Raw genomic sequence first — 26,363 nt, forward strand, 5'->3', positions numbered from 1 at the left:
CCTAAAAGCTGACATACTGGTTCATCTGGATACCTTGTGATGATGAAGCTACCTCTGCTACTAATCTGTGCTGACTCTCTGCTGCTACTGCGCTGCCGCAGTTTGCTTTGTGCCTCCCGGACTACTGCAACCTCCACTGCGCTGCTTCGGACTATGGCACTCTAGCTCTGCCATTGTTGCTCCATCACCCCTTGTACCAACTGACTCCCATCATTCTGCTACTGTCGTTAAGGGCTCCCATAGCCATATGTGATCCAAGAATTTGGGCACCTCAAGGATCCTGCGCCTTGTGTAGTCCTCCTGACTACAACTCAGTGTCGCCCCACCTCTTCTCCAGAGGTGCATGAGCACTCATGGCGCAATCCTCGTTATCATCCTCCTTGTCAGCGTTCGCTGGAGCAACCTTCGAGTCAGAAACCTCTTCCTTGCCCTTCTTCTGGGGGCACTTAGTGGTGAAATGTCCTAGTTCACCACACTTGAAGCATCTAACCTTGCATATATCCTTCTTCTTCCTTTTCTGTTGCCCATGCTGTCCCGATGATGCGAGAGCTGCATCCTCCTCCTCCTCCTTCTTGACCCGGGCTCCTCTACCACTATTTCCTGCCTTGGTTAGCCTCTTGATCTTTTATTGTCGAAGAGCTGCCCACATTTCATCCCAACTAGGGAGAGAAGCTCTGCCCAAGATACTTTGGACAAATGTCTCCCAGTCTTCGATGATTGCATTCAGGGAAGTCCTGACCATGAACTCAGGATGTGGTGTAGACCCCATGGAAGTCAGTTGGTCTCGAATCCCTTGCAACCTGAGAAGGAAGGGATTGATCTCTTATCCCTTCTGCATCTCGTACTTTATCAGCTGATTCTCCAATAGAATCTTCCATTGAACGGAAGTCCCCTGTACAAGGTGGTCAATGTCCCACATCTCCCTTGTTGTTTCCTTCTTAGCAATGTGTGGGACCACATGATCTTTGACCCTGTCTAGAATCATGCATTTAGCCTTCCCCTGGGCCTCCTCGTACTTCTTCAGTGGATCATCGTCTATGTTTCACAGGTTCCCGAACCCAGGGGTGGGGTTCTCGAACCCGTCCCGGGTTCCCGTCCCCATGTTCCGGGTGCTGGAACGGGTACCTCTGAGAAGAACCCTGAAGAACCCGGTTCTTCTTGAAAGAACCCGAGACTTCGAAATCATAAACCGGTTTCTTTTGATACATTGGAAAGGATTGCAAAGTGTCAATGTAGATGTAATATTCCCAAGTCAAATATACTCAATTTTCTCTTAAAATTTCTGAGTTTTTAATTGAGTTTCAATGAGTCTTAATTTAGGTATTTTATCAAATAGTTGAAGGACAATTGTTGTAGACGTTGGTTTTATATTTTCTCTCAAGTGACATGGACAGTGGTCATTGCAACAATAATGGGAAAATGCTTCAAATAACTAGACAACTTATTTATAAACTCAGAATTAGACTTTCACTGCTGTTACAACTTAAAATGATGGAAATTTCTGAGCATAAACAGCCATGCAATTAACTAGAAACCAATAGATGTAGTGAAGGTCAAAATGGTGGAACTTGGTAGCATTACAGCAGTATATAAATGGAATATCAGCCTTTAAATAATAGATCTTCAGCCATTAAAATCAGTCTTCTACAGCAGAGATGGATCAGCGATAAACATAGTTTGTTCTCTGAAAAATCGTTGTTTAACAAGGCAAAGTCTGATATTGTTTAAGAGGAAATTTCCCAAATTTTACAATGCCATTGCAAAGGACACACCTGGAACATGCTCCATCTGATAAGAATTTAAACTTGCTGATTGTCAGAGCTTCTGCAATTATCTTGATTTCTTGAGTAGGCAAGCTGCTACAAGATTTGGAAAAAATCTTGAAATCTGGACAGTGAATAAAGATACATAAATTGGGCTCTATTATCTCTTGAAAGAGGATATTCAATCAGCCTTTAACCTCTGAAATCAATACGGTTAAATCATAAATATTTTAGTTTTCTTGTTTAAAGTTGAAAAATATACAAATTCATATATTATAATTTATAAAATATAATATCTATATATTATATATATAAATTATAATATACCCCTGATGAACCCACGCACCCTGTTTCAAAAAATGACATCCCCGTCCCCGTCCCCGTCCTCGCACCCGTCCCCGAACCCATGTTTCCTGGCAAAATAGATCATCATTGACCGGAACAACAACTACCTTCAAGGCATAGTCCTTGATGCGATTCTTGTCTAGGACTACTAGGATCTTGGCCTTCCAGATGACAAAATTGAACGCTCCAACCAATCTATCTTGATCCCTCTGTCCATTGACTGCCATCTTTGCTCAACAAATATAGGACTGGTTCTCTTCTCCCTCTCCCGCTGTTAATCCAGTAAGACTTGGATCTGGATTTCTTCGACACTAGAAATCCTCTAAGGAACAAGGTCCTCTAGACTCCCTCTTTGCCCTGATTTCCTTCACGAAAATCCTCCGGCCAAATGTCGAATCACTCCTCTCTAATCCTCCTTTGCTGCTGTAACCCAGATCTAATTTCTTTGGCTAGAAATTTGTCAAGGCAATGACTCCCTCCACCTTGGCTTTGTCTCCACAAACACTATTCTGCACCAACAACAACAACATCCCAACAGCTCTACTGATTGAATCTGCTCTGCTCCTCCATCCCTGACAAATCACTGATTTGAGCCTCTCAGGCTTTGCGCTGGCCCATAAAGTTGACGCAATCACTGCGTGAGCTCCTCTCGGGTACCGCGTCACCCTCTACAGGCTCAAAATGCTGACGCAGGCACTGCATGAGACTCTGCATCACTTCTTCAGTTGCTTCTCTGCCTCTTAAAAAACGCTGCCACTTGGGACAACTGCTTTTCTGCAGCAAATTCACTAGATCTCCTGGATGATGTCTTCATTGTCCTATGATCTGCAATGCTCTGATACCATGTGAAAATTTCTGAATCTACACATTAGAAATCCTACTACAATCATTGGTTTATCATCTTGTACTTGTTTTTACATTCAACAAGTTATTGAATTATTAAAATACTGATGAAACACACTATTGCAGACTACACTGACATATAGATAATAAACTGAAATAGATATGAGACAAACACATAAGGGACACCTTTATTTTGGACAAACATCCCCGGAAAAACCCAATGCGGGAAAACCGGTGCAACATATAGAGGGTTTGTATTATTAAGCAAGCAGAATCTGAGTACAGTAGGTTGCCTCTCACACCGACTAACGTTTTAGAGAAATCTCGGCAGCAAGAAATACATACGAGGGTTTACCGCGTTCTCCAAGTCACAAATGATCCACGGAGTGGCCTGACTCCAGCAAGCACTACGAAAATCACAGTGCATGCGTGGGCCATCAATCTTGCCTCTGGGAGACTGCGTCACTCCTTTTGCTGGATCGATTTGCTGGAGAAGGACTCATGTTCAACCCTCCTGACTCAAAACCTAGCTGCTCTAGCAAAATCTCGAACTTTCGACCAATATCGTGCACTATCACTACAGGAGACCCTCTTGGCCTGCGTCAGCTTTGCGTGAGCCCCTTCTTGGGCTGCGTAGGCCTCTGCGCTGCCTCTCTGCCTGGTACTCGTTGGCTCGGAACTCCTTTCCAATCCAGGTCTCTGCTTTTGGCCCTCTCACTGCAACTCAGATCACTAGTTCGATTTTCTTAGCAAACCATGCCCTAGAAAAATCGAACTGATTTGATCAATCGGTGTATCTACAACTAACCCTCAAGCCTCCTCTTATACTTTTCTTGTTGATGAATCAACGACCGAGATTAAGTCCCTAATCAACGGCTAAGATTAAAAATATTAATTATTTTAATAACTCACAATCCGGGTGGAATTTCTCCAAACGAGTTCTGGGCTGTGGAGATCTCATGTATTCTAGCCCCATCCACAAAATTTTAGAGCTAGAGCACATCCAATGCTACCCCAAAATCAAGAGAGTCACATGTATCGATTTCCTTGGGTAGTTCGATTTTCCAAAGGCAGCAACTGGAAGAGTTCGAGCCAGAAGGAAGCATAGACATTGAGGGGCAAGGCCAATGAAGTCGGAGGAAAATTTCAAGATCTGGTGAGTGTGTTTGCAGAGATGTCGATATTTCTCCAAGAAGCTGTGCATAAGCTTCAGAGGGTAGTTCGATTTGTTGAAGGAAGAAGACATTTTCAGTTCCAGAGGCCAGGCAGAGGTTCCAGAGGGTCGGAGAAGCGTTTTCCCAATCAGTAGCAAGCAAGACGACTTGATTTTCAGTTGTTCCGAGCAGCGTGAGTTCAGGCAGCACGAGTGCGGGCAACACGAGTGCAGGCAGTGTTAGTGCGGGCTGAGCATCTAGTAGACTGTGTTAGGGTGATGCAGAAGCTACGCAGGACTAGGTGGACGACTTGATTTTCAGTGGTAGTCAAGTGCTAGGATTTCTCAGAGTGGGGTTAATTTCTCTCAATATATTTTTGCTTGTATTTTCTTTATAGGATTTCTAGTATTCGACACCCAGATTGTACTCAGATAAATTCACTGTTGCTTAATAATATAAAACCTTAGCTGCTGCACCGGCTTTTCCATGTTGGGTTTTTCCGGGGACTTTTGTCCAAAAATAATTGTGTCAAATTTTATGTGTGTGTGCTAGCATTTCTTAGTTTCTAGCGCTATTATTTTCCGCAGTATTTTTGTGATGATTGTAACGTTTATTTCGTTGTTGTCGTAGCAAAAAACTGCCAATTTATAGGATTTCAGACTTGAAATTTTCAAAATAGTTGACTGGGACTTTGACCAAAATTTTTTGGGCCCTTTGACCAGTGTTGACCATAGATGTACAACTATGGTTTCCACAGGTTGACTTTGACCATAATTTTTGCACTGTTTTGACCAAGTTCCACTGACCAAGGAGGTTGCATTCTTTGTTTGGTTGATTGAAACTTTTGGAGCTGATTTGACCGTGGATTGTGGACTAGTTAATGTTGCGTTGACTGCTGTTGACTTTGACAGAAAATTGCAAAATTGGTATTTGACCAGATTTGATTATATTGATTAGATATTGGTTTGGTTGGCTTGAATGTCAAGGCTTTGACCTTTGACTAATTGTTCATGTACTTGGACTATGTATCTCTCTGCTGAACATTTGATGAACATCGAATAGAAGAAGAATCTGTTAGGGTTTTCCACCTTGTGGGGTTTTTCCTTGGTCTTTGACCAAAAATCTCTGTCTTTATTGATTTTGGTTGTCTTCTATTGTGCATATGGTTTCCTATTCCATCTACAATTGCTTACTGTTATTGGGTGATTGAAAACAATTGGATGAACTGATTGCTATTGAAAGAAGAAATTGTCTAAGTGATTGTTACAACATAGAACATTGAAAAATTAACAGAATAGGGGCCTCTTCTTGGCTGAATATTTGAGGCAGGGTCAACTTGGTCTTGTGGTGACAAAATGACACTTTTGGACTCGAAATAAAAATTTTCTTTTTCTTACAGTTAGTCCAAATGGGACTTTGACTCATGACAAATTTTCTTTTTGAGTCAATAAACCCTAAAATCATGAAGAACATGCTTTGACTATAAAATAATAAATAATAATGATAATAATAATAAATTTATTTTTCTTCTTTTTGCTTTTACTTATTGATACAAGTACAAAAATAATTATGAAGACCGAACCTAGTTACAATTTCAATACTCCCTCTTAACTAGGGAAGTATTCATAATTACACAACAGGTTACAAGCTAGGATACCAGATTCGTCCAAAAGTCCTGTCGAATCGCGAATCCAGCGAATCCGACACGATTCTCTGCGGATTCGTGTCCAAACTGCATGACACGTCGTGTCCTATAACGTGTCCCGAATTTGCACAGCGTGTCGAGATTTTTGGGACGTGTCCTGTTTCTAGGACTCGTTTCCAGGACTCGTTTCCAGCTGCTAGGTTAAAGGGGCGTGTTTGCTCGTTGACAGGCTCATTTTGCAAGTCATTTGGCAACTCATTGTGCTGTTGCAGCGAGGAGCGGACTCTCAACAAGGAGAATCGACCACCAAACGTCCACAGTCCACCAGGTCTGAGGTAAGTAGTCCACCAGATAACGCATTTTATAAATTATAACACAAGTAGTCCGTGGTTATGGTGGATCATTGGATCAACGGTCAAACTGACAACGCATTGTAATCATTTTTATTGCTCTGAAATCAAACTTGAATGCTAATGTAACATTACTTTGGGGCCCTTGAATTGGTTAGAAAGACATCTCAGTAGTCTTACAGTTTATAACTTTATCGTTTTCCTGAGCATCAATCGTTTCTGGAGTTCTGAATTCATTAGTTGTCTTTGAATATGCCACCATTGCATAATTATTCCAGGCTACTTGAGCTTGAATGTACTTCGGATCTCTTAAAATATTGTACCAGTTATAGGCAACTGCCATCAACCATAATAATATTGATATTCAATGTTCATATAAGTTTATAAGTTTATAACAGTTCCATGCTTGTTTGGAGCGAGAAACAAGCTATATGCATAGCAATAGACATGTTATTTGTAGGTATTATGTGCCATAATTGTCAAAAATGTGTCCCCTTGAATTTCAGCCAGACGTAATGAACTTAAATGTCCATGTTATTCTCATAAAAAGCGGTTCCTATGCAGTGGAATTGCCCATATAAGTTCTTTAGACAACATTCTAACTAATTATAACCCTACCCTCAGCAATGTATTAGCCTTTGACCATTTAAGCACAGAAATTCAGTGAAGAAAGTATTCCGCTGCTGAAAAAGCCAAAGGCAGATAGACAAAGTTATAAGTTATTAGTGTTACCTTAAATTTATGCAGATAGACAAAGTTATAAGCATTCTTGTGGTACTGTGTATAAATTTAATATTTATAATACATCGGAATTTGAAATAAATACAAGAAGAGCACCTACAGCAGTGTGTTTATAAATTGTTTGATGAAATGTGCCATTGAAAACTCAGTTGCACATCATCTATGCAATAAATTGGTAATGGTAACAAATTACAATTCAAATTAGTGTTGATTCTTGTTCATTTTTTTTGCATTTTTAAATTTTTACAGCAGTTTGTTCTTTTTTTTTACAGGTTGAGGTGACAGTGTTCATGACTCAATCAAAGGCAGCAGTTAGGGGGCAAAGGAAGGGCAAGAATGTCATGGGTAGAGATGCCCTTCCTCCCCCAATATCATCAGAGTTTGCTGCAAGTAATGTTGAGGGAAGAGGACTTAAAGACAATGATAAATATCCATCGTGGAAATATGTCACAAGAGAGGATGGGCCAAACAACAAGGGAAAGGGAGGAGGCAATGTGCAATGGAAATGCAACTTTTGTAACATTTCTTTGAAAAGCACATATTACCGTGTGAAATCACATTTGTTGGCTATACCTGGTTGTGGGATTGGATCTTGTAGAGCTATTACTTCACAAAAGAGAAAAGAATTGGAAAAGGAGGCCAATGTTGGTATGGAACATGTGGCACTGGCTTCAAAATCAAAAACACCCAAGTGCAAGAATTCCATTTTTGAGGAAAGCCACCACCAAATTTTCATTTGAGAGTTCTACTTCTACTGGGGGACAAGCATTAAAAAGAAGATCACTTGGTCCAATGGACAAGATTTTCCAAAAAGAGAGACGGGAAGAGCTTGATCTCACCATTGCCTTCTTCTTCTATCAAAACTTCATATCATTTAATGTTGCACGTTCACCTTTATTTGTTGAGATGTGCTGAGCTCTAACTCAAGGGGCTCCAGCAGGGTATGTGCCTTCTTAGGTATTCTTCATCATTCTTCATTATAGATTGGTATTCTTCTTGCATTGCATTCTTCCATTCTTGATGTTCAACTAGCTCTTCATAAGTGGTAGGTTCTGCTTCAATAAGTTTTGTCATGTACGCTAAATACCCTGAATATCTCTTAGGCTTCTTGCTTTCCCTAAAGGATCCTTTTGCTGTTGCACGTCCTTCAACTTCTTGTAGAGCTGACCTTAACCAAGCTAGCCTTTTTTGAGTTTCTGGAATGATGATTGGCTGCACAAGTTCATTTGGTCCTTCAATTTCTTCGTGATTAGTTGTAGGTTCTGAAGTTTTGTCTTGCCTTGATACGTCTTCATTTGTAACGATAGGTTCTTCTTCTTCGTTAGAATCAATGGGAATATCCTTGGACTTCTTGTATGAAATGCTTTCATAAAAAATGACATCTCTGCTTACTTCAATACGATGTTCTTCCTTAATTTAGACTCTATATGCTTTTGATGAGGTGTTATATCGAACAAAGATGCCTTTTATACCTGTCGATTCCAACTTCATCCTTTTGTCCTTGGGAATGTGAATGTATATAGGACATCCAAAAATTTAGAGGTGATCAACATTTGGATTCTTTCGAGGTCATGTCATCAAGAATTTTGTGAGGACCTCGATTTTGTATATAAAATATTGTTACAGAAGCTTCTCCCCATAAGAACTTGGGAAGGTCTTGGTCATGTAGCATGGCTCTAACACATTCTTCAATGGATCAATTCTTCCTTTCAACCACACCATTATGTTGAGGATTGTAGGGAACTATCAACTCCCTCTTAATTCTTGCTTCTTTGCAAAAAGTTACAAGTTCTCTAGAAGTATATTCTCCACCATTATCTGATATTAGGGTTTTGATCTTCTTTTCTGTCAAATTTTCTACTTCTACCTTGAACTCTTGGAATTTCTCGAATACTTCATCCTGAGACTTTAGGTGGTATCTCCAAGTCTCTCTGGAGTGATCATCAATAGATGTTACATAATATTGATGATCACCAAGTGACTTCTCTGCCATAGGTCCACAATCGTCAAAGTGTATGAGATCCAATATTTCCTTGGATCTTGTGTCATTGCTAGTAAAAGGTTTCTTCACATTCTTACCAAGGGCACATGCCTTATAGACTCCATCATGCTCTTCTTTCAATTGAGGTATACCAGTAACCATTCGATTCAGTGATGGCAATATGTTGTAATGTAGGTGACCATACGTTCTATGCCATAATTCACAAGGGTTGATGTCTAAATGTACTAGAGCTTGAGGAGGAGTTAGAAGTCTATACAACCTCCCCTCATGAATCACAATAGTCCTTGCATTTTCAATACTATATCCCTTAGCCCAAACAGTAAGTTTGTCATAAACAAATGCCACTCTTTCACGTTTATCTTCTAAGCAAAAAATAGAAAGCAAGTTCTTTTTCTAACTTGGAACATATATGATATTGTTAAGATGAATATTTTCATCAGATTCCAACTCCAAGGAGGTAGATCCAATCCCTTTGACCAAGTAGCTATTCTTATCTCAAAGTTCCACTGAGTGAGAAGAGTTTCCTTTTGATAGAGTTTTGAGTTGACCACATTCCCCTGTCATGTGCCTTGAAGCTCCATTGTCAATTACCCATGTATTATCATCTTTAAATGAGCCTGTAATAGCAGAATAAAAACTTTCATCCATGACTGCTTTACGTAGCTTGGAGATGAACTTGATGATGCAACTTTTGATAGATTCAAGGAGACTCCTAAGAGTCTTGAGACCTTCCTTCATGTATCGTGCCATTAGAGATGGAGAGAGAAGATAGTTGCTTCAAGAATGTCTTCAAACAAGAATGCCGACATAGTGTGATCCTCAAGTTGTTCTTCCTTCACTTTAGCTTTGATTCCATGTCGAGAAATCAATATGTTTGAGTTTACAGTTGATTCCTCTTACTTGATAATTATTTGTGATTGTTTGTTGACTTTTATTACTTTTATTATATCTTCTTCATCAAGCAATTACCAAAGTATAAAGTACATGAAGATCACAAAAGACAAAGAACACAAGATGTAGGCTCCAAGCTAGGGCAAAACCCCACAAGGGGGAAAGCCCAAACAACTTCTCTTCTTATAGAATTAGATCAAAGTGAGATATCCAAGACCCAAGACCAAAACCTCCACCAAGAACCAAGTCAACCCTCCTTCAAATCTTCTCCAACCAAATAAAAGTCAACAAAAGTCAATGCTAGTAAAACTTCATCAAGTCTGGTCAATCACAAAATTTCAGACCTACAATTCACAGAGTTGCACTGACACCTTCACACGTGTGAACAAAAACAAGAATTCTGGCCATGTAATTCGCAAATTTCGCCTAGCACCTCCACATGTGTGAACGAAAACAAGAAAAAGTTCAATTTCTCATTCTCCTTTGATTCTTCTTCTCTCTCCTTCGCCTTCAAGCTCTTTCTTCTTCTTTCTGGCACAGAAATCGATGAATGTGAGTGTTCAAATGAGGTGAAAGTCTCTTCTATTTGTTGTCTGCGCAAAGTGTCTAGGTATCGTGACAACGGCTCAGAGTAAGGGCTGTCACTCTTAAATCCTTACTCACTCCGTTTAGACTCTCTCCTAGACAAGTGAAGTGGGGTAGTCCCTAGGTGAATAGATGAGGATAGCCTGTGAAAAACAGACTCTAGGAGATTTTAATAATGGACAACTTGATGAATCTAAACGATTGAATCAGATTGATAGATTAAACGCCAACATAAACAAGACATGACCACAATATAGAAACAATTATAGACCAGTACCTTCGATATTTGAATTAACCATCAATAAAACAAGTTATCCAGAACGATTTTCAATATATGACGAAAAATGACAATCATAAATAATCCACTAAAAATGCCCAACACTGTCACATGCAAAAGATTCTAGATCTAAAATGATTACTGCTAATGACAAGATCTAGAACAGCCAATGTGATTTATCGCACCTTGACCATAGAAAAATCATGAGAAATGCATTTAATAACACTAAGGAACTTTAAATTTAAATTTAAATTATTCCTTAGGCAATAATGTTTAATGGTAACTGAAAAATTTAAAATCTTTTAATGCGACAGAAAAATGAAAAGGGCCTAAAATAAAAATTTTAATGGGCCATAGGCCACATTTAAATTTTCTTAACGTTAAAGCACAAACCCTTTTTATTTTATTTTAAAATCCTTAGTCACCAAAGTTTTAAATTTTTTTATGATTTTTTAAATGTTTAGGATTTTAAATAGTTTAAATTTTTTAGACTTTTGAAATTTTATATATATATATTTTTGATTTTTAATTATATATATATATATATATATATATTTTTTTTTTTTAATTTTTAATGTTTTTAGCTTTTATTAAATGTTTTTATATTTTAAATATTTTTGACTTTTTAAAGTTATTAGAAATGAAAAAGAATTAAGTCAAAAAAAAAATTATCAAAACAAAATCGAATTTGAAATAAGAAAATAATAAAAGAAATAAAAAAAAAAAAAAAAACAATAAAATAAAATCAAAACTAAGTCAAATTCAAATGAGACTAAAAGATGTATATACCCCAACCCTAACTGTTGGACACCTAATCCTAAAGGGTTAGTGTGGAAGCCGAAAAGACTAAGCAGTCCAAGAGACCTTGGGATCTGAAACCCAAGAGTCAGATATTGTACTATAAATGTAAATCAATTGTTAATAAAAATTGCATTGCATGATTTATCCTTCATATCTTTTGTGCTGTCCATGTGTGTTTAACATGGTATCGGAGCAAGTTCGTTCATAATCTGCTCAATCCTTTATGAGCCACTTGTTTTTTTTGTGGCCTGTGTAAACCTACGCATCGATTATACACTGGTTGTATATGTAAGATGGTGATGGAAAATATATTTTGAAGACCGATTATATGCTGGTATATATGTTCGTTGGAATGCTTTTGAATAATAACATTTGAATGGTTGATGCTTGATATTGCCTTGTTTTTAAATCATTTGAATGGTATATGGTGCGGTTCATGAGTGTAATGGTGCGTTACGCTGCTGGAGACCATTCAGTGGCTGTTGTAATCAAAATATTCTGTCAGTTCTAGAATCGAAATGTTCTCTCCCATAAATTCCAGCGCTCTGTCCTCTACCTCTTCCAGCGCTCTGTCCTCTGCGTGATTCTCTGCACCTCCTGCGCTCTCTGTCCATAAACGCTCCATCTAAAAGCGCTGCTCCATCTGCATTCTCTGACATTCATCTGACAGTCATACGTTTCATACGTTTGAACGCAATTGGTGGGTGTGACTTTGTTGTTCCAATATGAAATAATGCAGCCACCTCTTGAAATTGCTGGCTCCATGGAGGTTTGCCTGTTGCCATTTCAATAACAGTACAACCAACACTCCATATATCCGCAGACAAGCCATGTCCAGTTTGACGAATGACTTCAGGTGCCATCCAATATGGTGTCCCCTTCATTGACTTCGCCTCAGAAACCGTTGCCAGCTCAACCACTTGCTTGGATGCACCAAACGCACTATGTTCGGATGGGATAAGTTGCGAAGCAATTTAACCTCCTCCTCGAGCTCTCTGATATGGGCTTCTTCAAACATTTCAATAGAAAATCTTTTGCCTCTGGTGAGATATGATCTGGATGACGAAGAGTTTCCTATGCAAACTTGTGATGTCTGCCCAAATCTTTGTTGAAAGGGGTTGGTAGACGTTACAGGTGCGGACGATATATTAACTGCAAGATTATCGTTTACAAATCTTGACGCTGCCATCTCCTTGGAGCTCCAGGCTTCTGAGACCTGAACAATATCTCGTAATGTGGCAATCATCGATAGAGGTGTCAACAATAAACAGTTGATATAAATCATTGTGTACAGATATGTTAACGTACCAGCCTTCTGTTTGTATATTGTTATGAACCCCTCGGCAACGCAGTGGAACCGGGGTCTGTGTGCGCAGTTGGATATTTAGTTGATATTTCAGTGTCATTTGTGATTTTGGCACAAATCCTCCAAGATGCCTGGAAAATAATTAGGTTGTCATGATAGCTCGTCCACAGCTGTAGAAATCAAAGAGAAAAAGTCGTATTATTTGCAGACATTTGTGAGCAACGAATTATGATAAATATCAGTCAAGATATCGTGTGTTTATGTTATCTATTCTCTCTACCGCATGAACCTAAAATTGTATGTACTCTGGTTTATTGAAGACCTAACACGACTGTTGTATTGTTGGAGAAATTTCTGTTCAGAACGACGTGCAGTGTGCGGCAGAAGTTTTCCATTTGGGATGAGCATATTTTGGGTTTCAATGTGTGCGCCTTCGGATTATGGGCATTGCAAGAGCACCGGTGGTGGGCCCGGACACTGATCGAGTTATTCAATTGATTGATTATATTATTGCAAATTCAGCCGCATAGCAGAAATAAGTTCCCATATCTACGACTCGCATATAGATGTTGAACTTCGTTCTTCTGCATATTAAATGTGATTTCTACAAGTCATCAATGCAAGTAGGTTCCGGCGCATAGAGTTTTGACCACCATCTCAGCGGACTGAAGAAAACATTTTACTTTAATATTTGTAAATGCAACAATGACACTAAGAAACTTTGTTTCAGTTCTGTGGCTTTAATTTGAGAAGACAGTTGGTTCCAGACCTAAAGCAATCTTTCTAAAGTTGGTTCGTGACCTGCATAGGCCAACTTTGTATTTTCTACAGCGACTTCCATAAAGAATGATCTAGCCCCAAGGCTACAAACTTGTATTTTCTGTGGTTACACTTATCTACAGCCACTGTTCTTCCTAACATTTGCTGAATTTAAAGAACAGAATCTCTGAAAGTCTGGTGATATTTGTATAATTTTGACAGTTTCAAGATATCTCTACTTGATTTTTCCCTTTAAGCTATAGGGCTCTCTTGTGCAACTTGAAGATATTTAGCAGCTTACATTTTTCTGTGGGATTTGGAGATTTTTAAGGTGTAGAAAAATGGCTAAGCTTGAAAGAATATTAGAATTACTGAGAACTCTAATCATGTCCACTGCTAACAACACAGTCAAAATTAACAAAGCCTCTCTTTCAGATATTCAAACATGTCTGCAATATGCACAAGAAAAGATAGAGTTTTTGCAGCTTGAATCACAACTGCAGCAGGAAGAATTACAGCAGTGGAGTCATCATTCTGAACCTGTTTCTGTTCAGAACAATGAAACAGACTCCCATGAACAGCAAGTCAATAATGGTACAGTTCATTCAAATAAAGCAGCAGTTGTATATGCAGATGCAGAAACTCAGTCTGCACTTCCCAAGCCCATCATCAGACCTTGGGACCAGCTTGTCCACAACAAGCACAGAACTGGTCTTGGATATGACAAGGACTTGTCCTTTCATATTCCAGACTACTCAAAGCCCATTCAGTTTCAGAGTGTTGGATTCATTCATGACAGTTCACCTGCTCCTCATGATAGTTCAGCTTCAGCTGTTCCAGATTCTACTCCTCTTCCACCGCAGCAACAACAACAACAGATTGTGAAATGCCAACATTGTGACCGAGTTGGCCATTTGAAAGATCACTGTTTTGATCTTCATCCATGTAAGCACTGTCATAAAACCAGTCATTCTTCACACAGATGCTTCAAAAACAAACGTCCTGCAAGAACAAAGATTCATCTTGGATGGATCGCTTCTTGGCAATGGGCATCAACAGCCAAGAAGATATTCCAAACGCATGTCAGAACTTGTTCCAGAGTATTGAACAGTCTTGCAGTTGAGTTTTCTCCATCTTCTCACCTTGTACCTGACAGGGGGGAAAATGATGGTCATCTACAAGCTTCAAAGTCACATCAAGCGAGCCTGAGCCACAACCTGCCACACCAGTTTCAGAGTTGTAGCCAGAGACAAAGATGCCCGTGAACACAGATTGAGAACACTTCCTCTAGCAGAAGACTCCAGCTTCTTGCCAGTTTTGGAAGAATTCAAGGAATTGCATTAAGCATTCTAGAGTTGTTGGTTATCCTTAAACCATCACTGGTTGAGACTTCCCTTTTCAGGTTGAAGTTTTACCTTTTATGCGGGGTGAGACCTCCCTTTTATGGTTGAAGGTTTCCCTCTTTAAAACAATAGGATCACTTCCTCTAGCAGAAAACTTCAGTTTCTCGCCAGTTTGGAAGAGTTCCGGGAACTGCACTAAGCGTTCCAGTGTTGGTGGTCATCCTTAAACCACCGCCCTTTTTTACCAACATTGCATAGAGCACATTCAGCCTAGTGCTGCCATGCATTTTTTGCACATTTTGTATTACAGCTCTCTTCTTGGACTCATACATAACCCTTCGGATTAGGGGGGGAATGTTGGACACCTAATCCTAAAGGGTTAGTGTGGAAGCCGAAAAGACTAAGCAGTCCAAGAGACCTTGGGATCTGAAACCCAAGAGTCAGATATTGTACTATAAATGTAAATCAATTGTTAATAAAAATTGCATTGCATGATTTATCCTTCATATCTTTTGTGCTGTCCATGTGTGTTTAACACTAACCATATATCATGCAAATGAAAAATAAAAAAGTCAAAAGTCAGGGTTGTTGTGTATTTGTGCAGGTGCAGCGATGGCTTGGACAATGAAGGAGAGCAGCTCACGGAAGTCACTGGAATTGAGGCCAAGGGTAGCGGATTGAAGAGCTACAACAGACGGATAGGGTATGAATCGTGGACGCGGAGGGAAGAAAGGCTGTAGGTTGGAGTTGAGCAGCGTTTGGAGGAGGCTGCCTGTAGAGGACAAGCAGCCGAGGGAAGTGGAGCAACAGATCAGTAGATTGGCTGCGGGTGAGGGTCGAGTTAGGGAAAATCTTTGGATAGGTGATGGAGCGAGCAGGATAGGGACGTGTGAAGGAGAAAGGGAGCACAATGGAAAGCCAACGCTAGGGGAAGACGCAAGCAGAGAAAGCTGCACGGAATGGACTGCAAGTCGACGGGAGAAAGAACTCGCGGAGAACTGAGTGAGGACGGAAAGGAGATGGCTGGATGATAGTTGCAGAGGGAGAAGGAGGCTACGTAGACAGGTAGAGGGTTTGATGGGAGAGCTAAAGGGATGGACGCAGGGTTTTGATGTGAGCGTTTGCAGGTAATTGAGGTCACGTAAGAAGAAAGGGAGGAGCACGCAGAGGGATAATGAGGAAAGGGCTGCGGGAAAGGAGCATGTAGCAGAAGATCGAAGGAGGGTTCAGTAGGTGCATGGGGAAAACTGGAAGAGTTTTGAAAGAGTTCCTTATAGCTGTCAAAAAAAATAAAAATGCAGCTGGCTGGCAGCGTATGACGGATGGTTATAATTACTGAGACAGCGAGGGTTTGGTGATGGAAGCCGCAGATGCATACACAGATTTGATAGACGGCAGCAAGGGCTCTAAAAAAAATAATTTGAAAACGCACAACAAACCCCACCTGGCAACAAATCCTAGAAACCAAACCCCTTGAAATTTACCAGCACTGCTTTACAAATTTTCCAGAAATCTTAATTTAAAATTTTGAATCAGCTTGCTTTAGATTTGACCTTGAAACCTTTACTGAAATTAGAGATTTGAAAAACTAAATTAATACCCTGTAAAAATGATGCTGATGGACCTGAAGAGATCCAGATCTTACCCTCCAGGGCCTAGATCTGGATTTTGCACAACTTTCAGTTTCAGATCTGCAGCTGCAATACAACCAAAAACACCCAAATGATATACACAAAGACCCAAAAAAACTGAAACCTGAAAACCAAAGTCAGAAAACTAAAACTAATTACAGATCTATGTACATAAATGGCATATCTATCAGATTTAGGCAGTGTGAGTTGGACTTTGTTCCTAGATTTGACGATCTGCGGCTCTCAACAGCCAGATCTAACAATTTAGCACATAATTTTTTTTTTTTTTTTTGAATTTTAGAGGAGGTACTAAGCTTGAAACCCTTCATGCATCACCCACAAAAATAATATCTTATGACAAGCCCCGGATCAAATACAAACTGGGCTCTTTAGAAAACACGGATCGAGAGTTGGTTGGTTCAGCCGAGAACTTCCCCGAACGCCCGATGATCTAATAATCAAGGATTTTACTGGAAAACTCGATTCAGCCGTCAACATAGAGTGAGAAAACAATAATAAAATTCAAATCTAATAAAGATACCTGCTATTATATTCAAAACTTAAATTACCATTCAAACCCCAGCGACTGAGCAAGATACCTGTACTCAACTCGCTCTTCAGAAAGCTATATCAATGGCCAAAAAGAAATATATGCATGAAAATAATGCATCTTACAGCGTTTCCATGAAGAGTAACACCAGCAGAAGTTAACCCCAAAGTCTTTCTTTATTGCTCATAAAAAAAGATTACAAGAGAGAGCTTTTCACTTAGTACACGATTAAAAGATCGGATGATCTCAAACCCCAGCGACTGAGCAAGATACCTGTACTCAACTCGCTCTTCAGAAAGCTATATCAATGGCCAAAAAGAAATATATGCATGAAAATAATGCATCTTACAGCGTTTCCATGAAGAGTAACACCAACAGAAGTTAACCCCAAAGTCTTTCTTTATTGCTCATACAAAAAGATTACAAGAGAGAGCTTTTCACTTAGTACACGATTAAAAGATCGGATGATCTCAACTGGCAACTGACCCCCTATTTAAAGATAAATTTCCAAATGGATAGTTCGAGTGATCCTTGTCAAAGCGATCTCGACTGTTGATGAGGATCAAAATTTCTTTTAATCTTTTCTATCGAAATTTTAAATATTGAGGAAATTTCGAATTTTTTGACTTTGACTTAACCCTAGGGACCTAAGACATAAAATTTAGCAAAATAATCAATTAACCTTAGTCCCTGGACTAGTTAAGATTTAATTTTTTTAAGGGATCCATGAATTTTACCTCTGGAAAATTTAAATTTAGGACTTAGTACTTATGAGGGGATAAATTATTTTTCTAACCCTCAAGACATTTTACATCATGAATTTTACATTTTCACATCTCAAGGGGGAAAAACCCATTTGAACAAGACCCTCACAGACTACCTAGTTCTGCGACACAAATATAATTTAGTAGATCAAGCAATTTGTAATAAAATAACTTAACCAAATAGTTAGGATTATTCCCAAAATTTCTTTTACATAGACTCGATCTAGCACACTAAGACTCCCCTAACATTCTAGTGACAAAATCCATTCCGGCTTTGGGGTAAGGCTGAACGAAAACTCTGCCGATCGTGGGTTGTTGAGACAAAAAACCTTCCGGAATGTAGATCCTCACCAGAAAATTAGGTTTACCTAGGCAATTACATACACGACATAGATTTGCCAAGATTATTTACAGTTTACACATGCAGAAAGGGTTTACAATATAAGATGATCGTCAGGCTGATGATGATAGCTGGATGGCAAGAACACATTGATTAGGCGCTATCCCTTTTGCGAAAAAAGGCGGTGTATTGCTATGGGTAGTTGACACGTAGTGTTCAACATCTGGCTCTACTTGGGGACACGTTGTTGCACTGGAGGAATGTGAGAATCCAGAATCTGCATAACACATAACATAACATAAGTAGTGTCCATCCAAAAATCATCATATAACGTTAAGCACAGGACATATATAAGCTCTTCATTTATTAACTAGTCTAATAACATGAAAAACACAAATCTACATGCAAAATGAAATACTGAAATAAAAGGGCATAAGGTTAGAAATGCAATACAAAGATGCCCCATGGCATCAGAAGTGTTCAATATAGTGCATATTGAGAATTTGCCTGCTTTCAGGCAAATCTGTCGGCTGTTTCTCGGATGTGCCATGTCCAATCCTGCATAAAGTAGGACTTTTTCCTATCCGAAAATCAAGCTGCTTATGACCATCTGATGCATCAAATCGCTTTCTCATTCTCTTTCTCTTGCGTCTTATCTTTGTGGCAGGCTGTATCACTAATGATGTGGAACACTCTGCTTCAAAACTCTCAGATGAAGTATGTAAGATATGCGTGACATGTCTTTCTTCATTTTTCATCTAATTTTTATAGTGTTCAATTTTATCTGGGTCACCTTCAATTAACCACTTTTCAATGGAACAAATGACCTGCTCATAATAAGATGGAGCTTGTTGCAGCAGATAAGGAGGCTTCTGATTTGTCGATGTCTCCTTGTTTCTTTCATCCTCTGACCGCTGTTGAAATTTCTGTGCCTGTATTGTTATGGCATCCATCTAGCTAGAATGTTCAACCTTCATAGCACTGATTTCCCTGGCATGGTCTTCCTCCATGCTCAATAACTTATTCTGAAGACACATTTGACTAACTTCCATATCTTTTATTACTTTGTCATTCTTTGCCTTTATGGTCATCAAGCAATGTTGCATAGAGTTTATCTCTTTCTTATGATTTGCTTGCATGGTAGTCAACTGATTATTATAATCGAATGTCATGATGGTCATTTCTTCATCCATAGTTAATAACTTGTTTTGCATAGAATTAATTTCCCTGTCATGATTAGCTTTCATGGTTTCCATCTCCTTATCTCGCTTTTCCAGGTGGGTGTATAAAGTTCTCATATCCTTGACGTAATCAGTTACAAATTTTTCTTGATTAAGCTCCATATTTTTTACCAGCTGCATTAGTTCTTCTATAATTTGCTTATCATTTTCCCTTTCATTGTCGACACTGATTTGACAACTTGTCCCCGTTTTCCCATTGTCATGAATTTGATCTGTAATGGTGCAAGTGGATGGCACATTCTGATATGGAGAATTGTCTTGAAATCTTTCATCGACAGCTGGATCCTTCACAAGATCACTTTCATTCTGTTGCATAATTCTAGGGGCACAAAGAGAGCTATCTTGATAACCATATCTATCTTTAAAAGCATTGACGATGTCTTGTAAAGAAGCGAAAGAATCTTCAGGGCAATTATTAAACCAATTTAAAGCATCACTTTCTAAAAAAAAGGCAAATAGACGCATTTTGACATCTTCATGATCATATTGGGGAGAACTACAATATATGAGCATTATACGAGAAAACCTGCATAGATGCTTTCTAACAACCACTGAATCACCACCCGAGAACAAAGACAATTTATAAATGGCGATTTCCGGAATCTCATGGGGAACATCAGTAAAATGACACGGGGTAAATAAATAATCCATGATGAATAATGAGGGACCAAATGGATAATAGAGAGAGACCTCTGCTGAAGAAAATCAAGAGATCCACAAGAAGGGAGCTTCTAGAAGAAATTCTTGTAGAAATGAAAGAAGTGGAGTTGCCACTAGAACATGAATCTAACTCTAGGATCCAAAGGGTAACAAACAACCAGATATAAGGGAGGGCTTCTTGTCTGAGAAATAATAAATGGAAGAAGTGGAGTCGCCACTCAAACAAGAAAGGAACCGAGAAGTCCAGGTGCTAAAGGTGCAAATGAAACAATTAACGAGATGACGAAAAATAGGGCGATGAAATGATGCCAGGAAATGTTATGTCGCTTGACACGCTAATGAATGGCAGAAAAGATGAGATGATTAAAACGATGTCGAGAAACCAAGGCCAGAAAAACTCTATCCTCGGCAACGACGCCAAAAAATGTTGTCGTTGCCGGCTCAAATGAATGATAGAAAGATGAAAGATGAATGATGAATGTCGTAAAACCTAGGCCCAATAAATCGGTCCCTGGCAACGACGGCAAAAAATGTTGTTGTGCAAAGTGTCTAGGCATCGTGACAACGACTCAGACTAAGGCTGTCACTCTTAAATCCTTACTTCGTTTAGACTCTCTCCTAGACAAGTCAAGGGGGTAGTCCCTAGGTGAATAGATGAGGATAGCCTGTGAAAAACGGACTCTAGGAGATTTTAATAACAGACAACTTGATGAATCTAAACGATTGAATCCGATTGATAGATTAAACGCCAACGTAAACAAAACACGACCACAAGATAGAAACAATTATAGACCAGTGCCTTCGTTATTTGAATTAACCATCAATAAAACAAGTTATCCAGAACGATTTTCAATATGTGACGAAAAATGACAATCATAAATAATCCACAAAAAATGCCCAACACTGTCACATGCAAAAGATTCTAGATCTAAAATGATTACTGCTAATGACAAGATCTAGAACAACCAATGTGATTTATTGCGCCTTGACCATAGAAAAATCATGAGAAATGCATTTAATAACACTAAGGAACTTTAAATTTAAATCTAGATTATTCCTTAGGCAATAATGTTTAATGGTAACTGAAAAATTTAAAATCTTTTAATGCGACGGAAAAATGAAGAGGGCCTAAAATAAAAATTTTAATGGGCCATAGTACACATTTAAATTTTCTTAACGTTAAAGCACAAACCCTTCTTATTTTATTTTAAAATCCTTAGTCACCAAAGTTTTAAATTTTTTTTATGATTTTTTAAATGTTTAGGATTTTAAATATTTTAGATTTTTTTAGACTTTTGAAATTTTATATATATATTTTTTGATTTTTAATTAGATATTTTTATTTTATTTTATATATTTATATATATATATATATATTTTTTTTTTAATTTTTAATGTTTTTAGCTTTTATCAAATGTTTTTATATTTTTAAATATTTTAGATTTTTTAAAGTTATTAGAAATGAAAAAGAATCAAGTAAAAAAAAAAAATTATCAAAACAAAATCGAATTTGAAATAAGAAAATAATAAAAGAAAAAAAAAAAAACAATAAAATAAAATCAAAACTAAGTCAAATTCAAATGAAACTAAAAGATGTATATACCCCAACCCTAACCATATATCATGCAAATGAAAAATAAAAAAGTTGAAAGTCAGGGTTGTGTATGTGTGCAGGTGCAGCGACGGCTTGGACAGTGAAGGAGAGCAGTTCACGGAAGCCACAGGAATTGAGGCCAAGGGTAGCGGATTGAAGAGCTACAGCAGACATATAGGGTATGGATCGTGGATGCGGAGGGAAGAAAGGCTGTAGGTTGGAGCTGAGCAGCGTTTGGGGGAGGCTGCGTGTAGAGGACAATCAGCCGAGGGAAGTGGAGCAGCAGATCAATAGATTGGCTGTGGGTGAGGGTCGAGTTAGGGAAAATCTGCAGATAGGTGATGGAGCGAGTAGGATAGGGACGCGTGAAGGAGAAAAGGAGCACGATGGAAAGCTAACGCCAGGGGAAGACACAACAAAGAAAGTTGCATGGAATGGACTGCAAGTCGACGGGAGAAAGAACTCGTGGAGAAATGAGTGAGGATGGAAAGGAGATGGCTGGATGATAGCCGCAGAGGGAGAAGGAGGCTACGTAGGTAGGCAGGGGGTTTGATGGGAGAGCTGAAGAGATGGATGCGGGTTTTGATGTCAGCGTTTGCAGGTAATGGAGGTCATGCAGGAAGAAAGGGAGGAGTACGCAGAGGGATAATGAGGGAAGGGCTGCGGGAAAGGAGCATGCAGCAGAAGATCAAAGGTGGGTTTAGCAGGTGCGTGGGAAAAGCTAGAAGAGTTTTGAAAGGCTTTCTTGGAGCTGCCAAAAAAAAAATGCAGGTGTCTAGCAACATATGAAGGATGGTGATAATTACTGAGACAGTGAGGGTTTGGTGATGGGAGCCGCAAATGCATACACAAATTTGATAGACGACAGCAAGGGCTCTAAAAAAAACAAAAATTTGAAAACGCACAACAAACCCCACTAGGCAACAAATCCCAGAAACCAAACCCTTTGAAATTTAACAGAACTCTTTTACAAATTTTCTAGAAATCTTAATTTAAAATTTTGAATCAGCTTGCTTCAGATTTGACCTTGAAACCCTTACTGAAATTAGAGATTTGAAAAACTAAATTAATTCCCTGTAAAAATGATGCTGATGGACCTCGAGAGATCCAGATCTTACCCTCCACGGCCTAGATCTGGACTCTGCATAGTTTTCAGCTTCAGATCTGTAGCTGCAATACAACCAAAAACACCCAAACGATATACACAAAGACCCAAAAAAACTAAAACCCTGAAAACCAAAGTCAGAAAACTAAAACTAATTACAGATCTATGTACATAAATGGTAGATCTATCAGATCTAGGCAGTGTGAGTCTGACTCCACTCCCAGATCTGATGATCTGCGGCTCTCAATAGCCAGATCTAACGATTTAGCAAAGATTTTTTTTTTTGAATTTTAGAGGAGGTACTAAGCTTGAAACCCTTCATGCATCACCCACAAAAATAATATCTTATGATAAGCCCAGGATCAAATTCAAATTGGGCTCTTCAGTAAACACGGATCGGGAGTTGGCTGGTTCAGCTGAGAACTTCTCCGAACGCCCGATGATTTAATAATCAAGGATTTTCCTGCAAAACTCGATTCAACTGTCAACATAGAGCGAGAAAACGATATTAAAATTCAGATATAATAGAGATACTTGCTATTATTTTCAAAACTTAAATTATCATTTAAACCCCAGCAATTGAGCAAGATAACTGTACTCAAATCGCTCTTCAGAAAGCTATATCAATGGCCAAAAAGAAATATATGCATGAAAGTAATACATCTTACAGCATTTCCATGAAGAGTAACACCAACAGAAGTTAACCCCAAAGTCTTTCTTTATTGCTCATAGAAAAAGATTACAAGAGAGTGCTTTTCGCTTAGTACACGATCAAAAGATCGGATGATCTCAACTGACAACTGACCCCCTATTTAAAGATAAATTTCCCAATGGCTAGTTTGAGTGATCCTTGTCAAAGCTATCTTGACCGTTGATGAGGATCAAAATTTCTTTTAATCTCATCCGTCGAAATTTTAAATATTGAGGAAATTTCGAATTTTTCAATTAAATGCATTTTAATAAATTCAAAAATTAAAATTTTGCATTTATTTCCTCAAAACTTTGACTTTGACTTAACCCCAGGGACCTAAGACATAAAATTTAGCAAATTAATCAATTAACCTTAGTCCCTGGACCAGTTAAGACTTAATTTTTTTAAAGGATCCACGAATTTTACCTCTGGAAAATTTAAATTTACCTAGGACCTAAGACCTAAGACCTATGAGAGGATAAATTATTTTTCTAACCCTCAAGACATTTTACATCATGAATTTTACATTTTTACATCTCAAGGGGGAAAACACATTTGAACAAGACCGTCACAGAATACCCAGTTCTGCGACACAAATATAATCTAGCAGATCAAGCAATTTGTAATAAAATAACCTAACCAAATAGTTAGGATTATTCCAAAATTACTTTTACATAGACTCGATCTAGCACACTAGGACTCCCTTAACATTCTAGTGACAAAATCCATTCTGGCTTTGGGGTAAGGTTGAAGGAAAACTCTGCCGACCATGGGTCAGTGAGACAAAAAACCTTCCAGAATGTAGATCGTCACCAGAAAATTAAGTTTACCTAGGAAATTACATACACGACATAGATCTGCTAAGATTATTTACAGTTTACATATGCAGAAAGGGTTTACAATATAAGATGATCCTCAGGCTGATGATGATAGCTGGATGGCAGGAACACATCGATTAGGCGCTATCCCTTTTGTGAAAAAAGGCGGTGTACTGCTATGGGTAGTTGACACATAGTGGTCAACACTATTTATAGCAATCCAGGAGGTCGAATAGGTGCCTCATCTAGACCGACTTGGGGTCCTGTGGTGACAAAATGACACTTTTGGAGTCAAAATAAATTTTTTCTTTTTCTTACAAATAGTCCAAATGGGACTTTGACTCATGACAAATTTTCTTTTTGACTAAATAAACCCTAGAAACATGAAGAACATGCTTTGACTAGAAAATAATAATAATAATAATAATAAATTTCTTTTTCTTCTTTTTTCTTTTACATATTGATACAAGTACAAAAAAATTATGAAGGCCAGTCACGGAACCTAGTTACATTTTCAATATGACCTACTTTTGTGGTTGTTGTCGCACAGATTGACACGACAACGCTTAGACTGGGGGCTGTCACTCTGATCCCCGATCTCTCCGTTTAAGCCTGTCTCCCGTGGCTAAGGGGGGTAGACCCTATGAGATGATGAAGACCAACTGTCGACCAGTTGAGTTGGGAGACACGAAGGACAACCAGCACTAAAATGATTTTATTAAGTTAATAGACTAGTGCCTTATGGAGTTAATGATTAAACGATTGTTTACTAGATGTTGCAGAGATATAAACCATGTACAACAATCATTTATTATCAAATAACTTGAACGATGCAAGATATCCAGTAAAACCACAAAGTTCTTATAATGACCAAAGCTCAATAACGATATCCAGTAATTAAAAATTTTGAAGAGATAAATGCCTTAAACAACCATGCAATTATGAATCATTAACCAGATATCACATTTATGCAGCTAAATCTTCAAGATGATCATTCGTGTGCAGACTTGCATAAATCGAAAATTTGAATCTCAGCATAAAAAAATATAACGTGATAATTTCCCGAGAAAAACTGAATCTTGGCAAAAATTTCCCACAATAATTTTTATGATTTAGCAAAATTTTAAATGAAACTCTCTTTCTCTTTTTTTTTTTTTTTTTATAAAATCTAGAAAAGGGAAACTATTTAAAATAAATCTAACATTTTGATAAAATTTAAGCTATAACAAAACAAAGAAAAAGAAGCTAAAATCGAATCCTAAATATAACTTAGCTTTAATCCTAAAAAAATAACGAAACCATTTCTAATGCTAAACCCTAATCTAATAAACCTAACACTTAACTACGCAAATATATATCATAACACTAAATTTTAAACACTCCAAAAATAAATTTAACAAAACGTTGAACGATAATATCTAACTTAACGAAGAAAGAAATATCCTAACGAAACGAAAAAGACTGAACGCGTAAGCTAGAGAAAATAAAAAAAATTTGACGTGGGCACCGGTGACGGTGGCGCGCTTGACAGGCCTGCGGGTCGATTTTGGGCGTGCTGATGAAATCGAAATCACAGAGACGCACTGTTAGCGAAGGCCGAAAACTTAAAATCGTATTGAAGCTTACTTGCTGCCTGCGTGAATGCTGTGATCTCTTCACGTGAAATACCTGATTCCTTCCCCGTTTCCGAGAGCATACCAACGCGTGCACACAAAATGTATCTGCGTCCTCACTGTCTCGTGCAGGCTCTAATGGCGGAGTACTGTATTTGCAATGCAGGATGACCAGTATATACTCCAGAAAAACGTGTCCTTTGTGTCGGCGGACAGAGGGAAATTGCAGGCGGAGAAAGGCACGATTTCTTGCAAGAATTTCAATGGCGGATGAGTGCTTGCAGGTTGAAGGACGTGAGGATGCTCGACGGCTGGTGGAGATGCTTCTGCGGGAAGGATTTTAAATTAATGGAGGGGCTACGATGGAGCGTATTACGGCAAATCAAATGCGTAGGTGCAGGAAGAAATACAAGCGGCTGGGCAGGTGGAAACGTGTGAATGCAGGGACGATAAAAACTCAATGCAGCGCGCAGGGATTATGGCGGCCACTGTAAAATAACACTTCGATGGTGCTGGCAGCCAAAAATTTTGAATCAACTGCTCAAGAAACC

The 26,363-nt window shown here is 38.6% G+C and overlaps 1 protein-coding gene across 9 annotated transcripts in view; it reads left to right on the forward strand.

The window, feature by feature from the left end:
• Positions 1-26,363, forward strand: part of LOC149225026 (uncharacterized) — a 424,173-nt gene that overhangs the window by 243,392 nt on the left and 154,418 nt on the right. Inside the window, exon 6 of one of the 9 annotated variants that reach the window (XR_016249562.1) lies at positions 7,114-7,798. The exons of 7 other annotated variants lie outside the window; for them this stretch is intronic. The gene's annotated coding sequence lies outside the window, so the exon portion shown is untranslated. The remainder of the gene's footprint in view (positions 1-7,113; positions 7,799-26,363) is intronic. One more of the 9 variants, XR_016249563.1, reaches the window with a different exon arrangement.

Source organism: Pinus tabuliformis, chromosome Q (genome assembly GCF_031772625.1).
Source record: "Pinus tabuliformis cultivar Carrire ecotype Pingquan chromosome Q, CPIR1, whole genome shotgun sequence".
Classification (NCBI taxonomy): Eukaryota; Viridiplantae; Streptophyta; class Pinopsida; order Pinales; family Pinaceae; genus Pinus; species Pinus tabuliformis.